Source organism: Lithobates pipiens, unplaced genomic scaffold, assembly GCF_037356315.1.
Source record: "Lithobates pipiens isolate NorthernLeopardFrog02 unplaced genomic scaffold, aLitPip1_a1.2 Scaffold_18, whole genome shotgun sequence".
Taxonomy (NCBI): domain Eukaryota; kingdom Metazoa; phylum Chordata; class Amphibia; order Anura; family Ranidae; genus Lithobates; species Lithobates pipiens.
This window is the reverse complement of record NW_027507758.1, coordinates 585,144,182-585,154,452: the sequence shown is the minus strand read 5'-3', so window position 1 is coordinate 585,154,452 and position 10,271 is coordinate 585,144,182. Positions and strand designations below refer to the sequence as shown.

The following is a 10,271-nucleotide window of genomic DNA, read 5'->3' as shown; positions in this document are numbered from 1 at the left end:
TTTTTTCAAAATTGGCCCTATTTTTTTGTTTATAGCACAAAAAATAAAAACCGCAGAGGTGATCAAATAACACCAAAAGAAATCTCTATTTGTGGGGAAAAAAGGATGTCAATTTTGTTTGGGTATGTAACATGAGTAATCCGCACTACCCCCAATGGATACTAGTGAACAAAAATATATATAAAAATAATAAAACCACGATTGATATATATGTGACAGTGTTGCAATCTATACAAAAAAAGGAAATATTCTGCAAAAAGTACACTATTATATATTGTTATTATATTATATTATATTATTATATTATAATCGGCATGCATAAAATAAAATAAAATTAAATAAGGTATATGCTGAAAAACCTTATATTAAACAATACACGTAAAAATCCCTAAATGTAAAAAAGTCCTTTAAGATGACTCCTTAGGTACACAGCCCCAAAATGGATATTCTTTTTTTGTTTATAGCGCAAAAAATAAAAACCGCAGAGGTGATCAAATACCACCAAAAGAAAGCTCTATTTGTTGGGAAAAAAGGATGTCAATTACCGTATTTATCGGCGTATAACACGCACATTAATTTTAAGAGGGAAGTTTCAGGAAAATACTTACATTTTTGCATTGGCGTATAATACGCACAAGCTATTTGCACCCGATTTTCATGGTGAAAAGGTGAGTGTTATACACCAATAAATACAGCATGTTTGGGTGCAACGTCCCACGACCGTGTAATCGTCAATTAAAATGAGGCAGTGCGAATCGCAAAAAATGCTCTGGTCAGGAAGGGGGTAAATCATTCCGGGTCTAAAGTGGTTAAGGTGGTCTCCTCCTGAGCCACCTGTGGGTGTGGATTCTCTGCTTACGCACACAACAGCATCAGATTTTGCACTCTCCAGCTTTAGAAAATCAATAGGGACACAAAATTAAATTTAATCTTCATTTTTATTTTTACACGCTTTTCTCAGTTTTCTTTCCTACCATTTCTACACCTACTTTGTATCACATTCATTGCTGATGTGAAACTAATATCTGGATTGATATTGGTATGCACCATTGAACAATCCTACTCATATTGTTTAGTTTTCTCGGTCAGATATGCAGTGCTACAATATTTTCTCTTGTATGAAACTCATTGTCTTATATGCTACTAAGATCAGATGATTATATGGACTATTATAAGGACAGAGTGACAAAGAGTGCCTTTCTCCACCTGACCCAAGAGATGGTTCACTGGTTTCCAGATATTGTCCTAAATGAAATCTACCTGTGTGGTATATTTCTTTACTGATTTATGCAGAATGATGTGCAAAGTACTCTATGTTTGAAAAATGTAATAAAAATTGTAAAAAATGTATGTCTGAACCAGTGCAGTTATTACACAGCATTTCCAAACCAAAATGCATGTAGCAATTTGCAGCTGCAGCTCATTCAATGTAGGCACTACAGAAGATATAGAATTAATTAAAGTGGTTGTAAACCCTTACAACACACTTTGACCTACAGGTAAGCCTAGATCAAGGCTTACCTGTAGGTCCAAGAAATATATCCTAAACCTACACGGTTTAGGAGATATTTGCTGAAAGACAGGCACCGCTGTCTACGGCGCATGCACCGTAGACAGCGGCACGCAGGCGCACTGAGAGCGCCGCCATCAACGGTGATATGCCGCGCGTGTCGGCTCCTGTGCGCATGCGCGGGAGTGACATGGGCAGAAGGAAGGCATGGTAAGGAAGAAGATATGCATAAAAAGAAGGCATGGGAAGGAGGAAGGTGTGGAAAGGAGGCAGACATGGGTGGAAGGAAGACATGGGTGGAAGGAAGACATGGGAAGAAAGAAGACATGAATAAAAAGAAGACATGGGAAGAAGGAAGACATGGAAGGAGGGAGGCATTGGAAGGAGGAAGGTGTGGAAAGAAGGCATGGAAAGGAAGAAGACACAAGTAAAAAGAAGGCATGGAAAGGAGGAAGGTGTAGAAAGGTGGCAGAGATGGGTGGAAGGAAGGCATGGGAAGAAAGAAAACATGAATAAAAAGAAGACATGGGAAGGAGGAAGACATGAATAAAATGAAGGCATGGGAAGGAGGAAGACATGGAAGATGGAAGGCATGGGAAGGAGCAAGGTGTGGAAAGAAGGCAGCCATGGGTGGAAGGTAAGCATTGAAAGGAAGAAGACATGAGTAAACAGTAGGCATGGAAAGGAGGAAAGCATGGGAAGGAGGAAGGTGTGAAAAGTAGGCAGACATGGGTGGAAGGAAGGCATGGGAAGGAAGAAGACATGAATAAAAAGAAGACATGGGAAGGAGGATGACATGGAAGGGGGAAGGCATGGGAAGAAGGAAGGTGTGGAAAGGAGGAAGACATGGGTAGAAGAAAGGAATGGGAATGAGGAAGCAATGTGTTGAGGGATGGCATGAGAATGAGGAAGACATGGAAGTTGGAAGGCATGGGAAGAAAGAGGGCATGGGACGGAGGAAAACATGGTAGAGGGAAGGCATAGGAAGGAGGAAGGCATGGGTTGAGAGAAGGTATAGGGAGGTGAAAAGCATAGAGGGGAGGAAAACATGGGTGGAGGGAAGGCATGGTAAAAAGGAAGACATGGAAGGGGGAAGATATGGAAAGGAAGTCAACATTGGATGCAAGAAGATATCGGGAGGTGAAAAGCATGGGGAGGAGGAATCCATGGGAAGGAGAAGGAGGAAAAAATACAGGCGGTGAAAAAGCAGAAAGAGAAGGAAGAGAGGTCTGGTTAAAAGTTAAAAATGAAGTCAGTTACCCCATAGGGTACCTGCACTTGGCTGAAGATTTAAAAGCTTTGTTGTTGATACCGAGACCGAGGTATCAAAGATCAATATACACATTTATGTTAAGATTGTATTGTCCACTCTAAGTAACATCTCTCAAGATCCTGTTCTTGGTTATTTTATCCCAGTAATCCAGAAGATGGCCCTGAAAATTAGAAAAAGGCATTTATTGGCAAAATCCTTATATGGGTAATGAGCAAAATTGTTTCCTTTTTTTCACAGTTGTTACTTGCTGCACCATACTGTATATTTATGATAGTATTATTTATGCATATTGGCAGCTGCAGCCTCTTGTGGCTATCTGTATGACAAGCAGTGCAATCAGGATTCTTACAGACAGCTACAAGGAAAACAAAGGCTGGTTATAATTTATATGATTTTACAAATACTACCTAAATGTGTTACATTTTGGCATGAACTTCAGGTTTCTGTCACTTGGTGTGGTAATTGAATACACTGAGGATTATTTACTAAAGGAAAATGCACTCTGCACTGCAAGTGCACTTGGAAGTAAAGTCGCTGTAGAGCCGAGGGGGAAATTCAAGGAAAATAAAAAACAGCATTTTAGCTTGCACATGATTGGATGATAAAATCAGCAGAGTTTCCACTCATTTAAGATCTACCACTTAAACACAAACCCGTGCTTTGCTGATGCCTAAAAAATCAAACAGGTTCACTTTAATTCCCCCCTCTCCGACTGCACTCAGCCACCTCTCCTTTACTCCTCCACTGCGCCATCCAGCCACCAGAAAGGTAGGCCTGGGTAAGCTCTGAGTCGATTAAACTGGAGCTTTACACAAGGCTGAGGACTCTTTCAAACCCCATGTAACAGTGCTGGCCACATGAGGCAAAAAGGACGTTTTGGACAGTCGCTCTCTGGAATATGGCCTTTATTTGTAAAAAATCCAACAGATACAAGCCACAGCAAAAAATGGAACAAACAAACTGAAGCGTTTCACCCTTAACAGTGCTTAGTCTTAGCTATGACTAAGCACTGTTAAGGGTGAAACGTGTCAGCTCGTTAGTCCCATTTTTTGCTATGGCTTGTATCTGTTGGACTTTTTACAAATAAAGGCTATGTTCCGGAGTGCAGCTGTCCAGAGCTTCCTTTTTGCCTCGTGTTGCTATATGCTTAGTCGGCACCTAGTGTTCCAGTTCCGAGGAGAGTTCTATATCCATATTTTCCCCTGGAGCGGTGATCCCCTTCCCTTCCCCTAACAGCGCTGGCCAATTATTGAAAACCAGCACTGTCCCATGAGAAGAAGGGGGTGGGGGGAGTAAAATGATCCTCCATTCTTCCATACCTAGATGTATCTGGTATTTACTCCTGGGGGCTAAATGGGAAACTTGTGGGGGAAGGAGGTTACTGCCATCATTGACCTACTTTTGAAAATGATAGTTTCCTGGCATTTGTCTGACTGGGTTCAAAAAAAGCCAAAGTCACGGACCAATGACAGGTGGGCTGATTGGGAACGTTAAAGACAATTCTTATTTACTTAGTTAAAAACTCAAATTGCTGACCCAGGATGGCAGTCAGGCAACTAGCTTTTTCACAGTAAAAGTTCACTATTGGCAGCCTTTATGTTTCTCTCAAAGCAGCTGCAGCCATGATCCTGGCATTGTATTTTTCAGCCATTGATCGGCTTTCCAGCAAAAGTGATCTGGGCAGCTTTACAGCCGCCTGCTCACTTTTACAGCACTCAGAATAGGGGGGGGGGGGGGGGCAGCAAACAGCTTGCTCACCCCTTGTGAAAGTTACATTTGATATTTTTTAAAAGTGTAATAAAAATTAAAATAAAATAAATAGAAATAATAAGAAAAATTCAAAAGCCCCCCCGTCACCCCTATACTCGCATGTACAGCATTTCACAAAAGTGAGTACACCCCTCACATTTTTGTAAATATTTTATTATATCTTTTAATGTGACAACACTGAAGAAATAACACTTTGCTACAATGTAAAGTAGTGAGTGTACAGCTTGTATAAAAGTGTAAAGTTGCTGTCCCCTCAAAATAACTCAACACAAGAGATGAGCCGAACACCCCCCAGTTCTGTTCGCACCAGAACTTTCGAATGGAGCGAAAATTCGTGCGAACTTTAGAACCCCATTGAAGTCTATGGGACTCAAACGTTCGAAATAAAAAGTGCTAATTTTAATGGCTAAAATGCAAGATATTGTCCTAAAAAGGGTTTAGGGACCTGGCTCCTGCCCCAGGGGACATGGGTCAATGCCTAAAATGTTTTTAAAAACTGCAGTTTTTTCGGGAGCACCGATTTTAATGACGATTAAAGTAAAAAAAAAATGAAATATTCCTTTAAATATCGTGCCTGGGGGTTGTCTATAGTATGCCTGTGAAGTGGCACGTGTTTCCCGTGTTTAGAACAGTCCCTGCACAAATTGATATTTAACGTAAAAAAAGTCATTTAAAACTGCTTGTGATTTTAATGTCATGTCTGGTTCCGGCAATATGAATGAAAATCATTGAGAAAAATGGCATAGGTAGCCCCCCCTGCCCATTACCAGCCCCTTTGGGTCTTGTACGGATATTAAGGGGAACCCCGTACCCATATTAAAAAAAGGAAAGGCGTGGGGCCCCCAGGGCCTATATACTCAGAACAGGAGTATACAAGCGGTGAAAAGAAGATAGGGACTGTGTAGGTTTGTTGTGTTAATTAGAATCTGTTTGTAATTTTGAACTGGTACATTTTTAAAGTGTAGCTCCAGTCAAAAAATCTATCTTTAAGCTTTTTGTAAAACATAGGGAAGGGTTATTACCCCTGTACAATTTTTTTGCCGTCCGTCTTTTTTCATCTCACTTCCTGTTGTCTCCTTCCGTTTGCAAGTAGGAAACGTTTATAAGTTGGACGTTTGAAAGTAGGGGCCTGTCCTATATGCTCTGCAGAAATGGCGGAACAAGGTGTTGGTGTTGCCACAACACTGTAAGCCCTCAAAGTGACTCTTGGTGGGCGCTGGAGCGCCCTGCTGTGAACGTTTATATCAAGAATTGTAATTCCATGCCATTGTTGAACAGTGGTAGAAAAATTGGGCCTTGGTGGTTGTGGTGGTGGTGCTGGTGCCACAACACTATAAGTCCTCACAGTTACTCTCAGTGGGCACAGGAACGGGCCCTGCTGTGAAATATTATATCAAGAATTGTAATTACATGCCCCTGTTAAACAGGGGCTGAAAAATTGGGCCTTAGGCACTGCTTGCTGGTGCCACAACACTGCAACCTCTCCCAGAGCATTGCCTAAAAATTGTAATTACACACCCCTGTTAAAGAGAGGCTGAAAATTGGGCCTATATACTGCAACCTCTACCATATACTCTAGTTGGAGTGCAGGAATAAGCCCTGCTGCAAAGCATTGCATCAAAAATTGTAATTACACGCCCCTGTTAAACAGGGGCTGAAAAATTGGGCCCTAGGCACTGGTGCTGGTGCCACGACACTGCAACCTCTCCCATATACTCTATTTGGAGTGCAGAAATGAGCCTTGCTGCAAAGCATTGCATCAAAAATTTTAAATACACGCCCCTGTTAAACAGGGGCTGAAAAATTGGGCTGGTGGCATCACCCAGAACCAAAAATGTTCTTCCAAGATAACAGCAGAGGAGGAAGAGGATAGACAGTCAGCATAACAGGACAGTCACTCAGCATCAGCATAGGCAGTCTTGAAGGGATGTGATATTTAAAAAAAAATATTCGGTTACATCAGCTTCAGGTGCTTGGTAGCTGGTGGCTATCCAAGACTGATTCATCTTTATGAAGGTCAGTCGATCAACCGAGTCGGTGGACAGGTGCACCCTGTGATCGGTTACAAAGCCACCATCACCACTCAAGGTGCATTCCAAAAGAACGCTGGATGCAGGACAGGCCAGTAGCTCAATTGCATACTGTGCAAGCTCTGGCCAGTGATCCATCCTCAAGACCCAGTAAGCCAGAGGATTTTCGGTGGGAAAGGTGTCCAAGTCTGACCTTGCCCCTAGGTATTCCTGCACCATGTAAATCAAACGCTGGCGATGGTTGCTGGAACCGATCATACCTTGGAGCTGCGGACTAAAAAATTGTCTGAACGCATCGGTCAGACGGCCACCTTCTCCACCGCTCCTTCTGACAGATGCCTCAGCAACACGTTGTCCAGGACCAGGAGTTTGTAACCTCCCAGTCTCTGGGAACGCGCTGCACAGACCTTTCTGCAAGGCCTTCCAGAGATGTCTCATCCTCTGCTCCCTCTGCGGTGGCAAGATAAGGTCGGCAACCTTACCCTTGTACCGTGGATCAAGGAGAGTGGCCAGCCAGTAATGGTCCCTCTCCTTGATCCAAAGAATACGAGGATTCTTCTGCCGGCTTTGCAGGATCAGGGAGGCCATGCAGTGTAGGTTAGCTGAGGCATTCGGTCCAGAGTCCTCTGGGTCACTAAGGACAACATGATCCGCAGCTACCTCCTCCAAGCCACGTACAAGTCCACTGGTTTCTTGGGACTGTAAATCATCCCTACAAGACTGCTGCTGCTGAGTGCCAAGCTCTACCTCCATGCTGACACAATCGTCCTCCTCCTCGTCCTCTTCCTGTGTGATGGGTGGGACAGCAGGAACACTGTCTGGATAAAGGGCGCCTTGAGAGGCAAGGAAGTCCTCCTCTTCCTGCCTCTGTTCTGCCTCAAGTGCCCTGTCCATTATTCCACGCAGCGTATGCTCCAACAGGTGGACAAGAGGTACAGTGTCACTGATGCATGCACTGTCACTGCTCACCATCCTTGTGGCCTCCTCAAACGGTGACAGGACAGTGCATGCATCCCTGATCATGCCCCACTGGCGTGGTGAGAAAAAACCGAGCTCCCCTGACCCTGTCCTGGTGCCATAGTCGCACAGGTACTCATTGATGGCCCTCTGCTGCGTGTGCAGCCGCTGCAGCATGGCCAACATTGAGTTCCACCTGGTGGGCATGTCACATATAAGGCGGTTCTTGGGCAGGTTAAACTCCTTTTGGAGCTCAGCCAGCCGTGCACTGGCATTAAATGATTGGCGGAAATGCACACAGACTTTCTTGGCCTGCTTCAGGACATCCTGTAAGACCGGGCACCTGCCCAAGAACTGCTGCATCACCAGGTTAAGGACGTGAGCCACACAGGGCACATGGGTCAGTTGTCACTGTCGGAGGGCAGAAAGAGGTTGGTGCCATTGTCGCAAACCACCAATCCTGGCTTAAGCTGGAGTGGCGTCAACCACCTCTCGGTCTGCCTCTGCAGAGCTGACAAAATCTCTGCCCCAGTGTGGCTCCTGTCCCCCAAACAAACCAGCGCAAGCACGGCATGGCATCGTTTTGCCTGCGTACTTGCATAGCCCCTTGAACGCCTACGGAGCACCGCTGGTTCCGAGGACAGAGCACTGGAAGAGGCCATGAAGGAAGAAGAAGAGGAGGTGGTGGAGGAGAGAGGTGTGTCACAACCAGTAGTAGCATTTTGGAGGCGTGGTGGAGGAACATCCTCCAACACTACTGCACCTTGTCCTGCATCCTTCCCAGCTGCCAGAAGAGTGACCCAATGGGCCATGAAAGACAGGTAATGTCCCTGTCCATGCCTGCTGGGCCATGAGCCAGTGGTAATATGTACCTTACCGCTGACTGCCCTGTCCAGCGAGGCAAGGACATTGCCTTCCACATGCCGGTAGAGAGCCGGAATCGCCTTCCTTGTGAAAAAGTGGCGTTTCGGGACCTGTCACTGAGGAACCGCACATTGCACAAACTCACGGAAGGGGCCCGAGTCTACCAACTGAAAAGGCAGCAGTTGAAGTGCTAACAATTTAGCCAAGCTAGCTTTCAACCACTGGGCATGTGGATGGCTGGGGGTGAACTTCTTTCTACGGTCCAGCAGCTGGGGCAGGGAAATTTGCCTGCTACAATCGGACGTGGGTGTACTGCTAGCAGAGTGCCCACAAGCACTTGGCTGTGACACACCTAGTTCTACACCTTCATTCCTCTCAGTGCAGGTTTCAGAGAGGACTGAAGGTCTAGTGGGGTTGGAGATCCCAGCTAATGAGGAGCAAGGAGAGGTCCGCTTTGTTCTTTAGTGTGGGCCTTTGAGGTAAGGTTGCCAACGAGCTGCATGGAAGGTTAACATATGTCTGGTCAAGCATGTGGTGCCCAAGCGGCTGATGTTTTGGCCACGCAAGATACGCTTGAGACATACAGTATGTTGCAAATAGCAGCGGTGCGATCTGATGCACTCGTCTCCAAAAAGGCCCACACCAAAGAACTTTTAGAATAACGCGCAGAGGCAGCGCCCTGCATAGGCAGAGCTCTGTGGTGTGATTCAGTCTGTGTGCTGCCCCTAAGCTGGCCCCCGGAGGGCATCCTGCCTCATTGGAGATGTGCCTCCTCCTCCTCTCTCCTACCAGGCACCCACGTGGAGTCAGTGCCCTCATAATCCCCTACCTCTTCATCACTGGAGCAAACCTGGCAGTATGCTGCAGCTTGTGGAACATGACTGCTAGATTGCTGTCCTTCTTGAGCATCCCCTCTCTCTGCGCTCACGCTACTGCCTTACTCTAGATGAGTTTCATCATCAGAGCCTAGAAAAAACACTGGGCATCCTCCTGGAGCATGTACCCAACACTGTGCTCAAACAGTTTGAGGGATTCCTCAGGAGCACGTGGTGGGTCTAGGGAAGGAGTCACTAATGATGACATTGAGACGAGGGAAGAGGATGCGTTGGCAGCTGCTTTGCTAGTACCCTGAGCGTGGGTGAGAGAGGATGAGGAGGATGAAGAGGGCTCGGTCATCTACTCTACCAAGTCTTCGGCATGATGCAGCTCAACACGTCCAGCTGCCGAAAATAAGGACAAGCATGTCCCATGGCCACGTGCTGATGACAGTGCACCGCATCCACGACCAGCACTGTTGTCTCTAGACACAGAGCCTGCTTGCCCTCTTTTATTGGCTCATGCCTGTCTGCCTCTCCTTGTTGGCCTTCCAGACATGGTAATGGCCTGCAGGGAGATGGGAAAACCAGCAATTGTGTAGTGTATATTGTGCTGGAGGCACAAAACACCCACTAACTCCTGCAGATGCCTTTATTATATAACACCAGCAATAAAGGGTAGATACAGGTGTATATTGTGCTGTGTTGGAGGCACACAACACCCACTAACTCCTGCAGATGCCTTTATTATAGAACACCAGCAATAAAGGGTAGATACAGGTGTATATTGTGCTGTGCTGGAGGCACACAACACCCACTAACTCCTGCAGATGCCTTTATTATAGAACACCAGCAATAAAGGGTGGATATAGGTGTATAATATGCTGTGCTGGAGGCACACAACACCCACTAACTCCTGCAGATGCATTTATCATATAACACCAGCAATAAAGGGTAGATACAGGTGTATATTGTGCTCTGTTGGAGGCACACAACACCCACTAACTACTGCAGATGCCTGTATGAGCGAACACCAGCAATAAAGGGTAGAT

General features: G+C 45.5%; 1 protein-coding gene across 1 annotated transcript in view; it reads right to left on the bottom strand.

The window, feature by feature from the left end:
- Nucleotides 1-919: 919 nt before the first annotated feature.
- The window catches only part of LOC143989115 (uncharacterized), a 149,222-nt gene continuing 139,870 nt past the window's right edge, over nt 920-10,271 (bottom strand). Inside the window, exon 8 of the mRNA XM_077489138.1 lies at nt 920-2,943. The gene's annotated coding sequence lies outside the window, so the exon portion shown is untranslated. The remainder of the gene's footprint in view (nt 2,944-10,271) is intronic.